This window comes from Lathyrus oleraceus, chromosome 2 (assembly GCF_024323335.1).
Source record: "Lathyrus oleraceus cultivar Zhongwan6 chromosome 2, CAAS_Psat_ZW6_1.0, whole genome shotgun sequence".
Taxonomy (NCBI): Eukaryota; Viridiplantae; Streptophyta; class Magnoliopsida; order Fabales; family Fabaceae; genus Lathyrus; species Lathyrus oleraceus.
This window is the reverse complement of record NC_066580.1, coordinates 449,845,469-449,846,063: the sequence shown is the minus strand read 5'-3', so window position 1 is coordinate 449,846,063 and position 595 is coordinate 449,845,469. Positions and strand designations below refer to the sequence as shown.

General features: G+C 42.0%; 1 non-coding gene across 1 annotated transcript; it reads right to left on the bottom strand.

Annotated features, from left to right (window-relative positions):
- Nucleotides 1-220: 220 nt before the first annotated feature.
- Nucleotides 221-327, bottom strand: LOC127124152 (small nucleolar RNA R71). Its single transcript, XR_007803782.1, has one exon. It is a non-coding gene; the product is annotated as a small nucleolar RNA R71 (small nucleolar RNA).
- Nucleotides 328-595: the final 268 nt, after the last annotated feature.

Sequence of the window (595 nt, the reverse complement as noted above, 5' to 3'; positions counted from 1 at the left end):
CGAGAACCCTAACCAACATTTAAAAATATTTCTTCAATTAGCAGATACTTTTAAAACCAATGGAGCTTCTCCTGAGGCAATACGTTTAAGATTATTCCCTTTTTCCCTCAGAGATAAAGCCCTATCATGGTTAGATTTCCTTCCACCCAATTCCATTACGACTTGGGATAACCTTAGAAGAGTTTTTCTTGCTAGATATTTTCCCCCGAGTAAGACCGCCGTTCTTCGAAACCATATAACTAGATTTACCCAAAACCATGGAGAATCGCTGTTCGAAGCTTGGGGGAGATATAAAGAGTTGTTACGAGCATGCCCACATCATGGTTTAGAAAACTGGTTAATCATTCAAACCTTCTATAATGGACTTCATTATAACACAAAGATGACCATCGACTCTACCGCAGGCGGTGCTCTGATGAACAAACCTTATCCTGAAGCTAGTGCCCTCATCGAAGACATGGCTCAAAACCATCAATCATGGGGAGTCGAACGAGCGACAGTTGAGAAAAAGGAAGCCCAAGGAGGAGTGCATGAACTAAGCTCTATAGACATGATGCTGGCTAAAATGGACGCATTAGCCCTTAAGGTCGAGCAT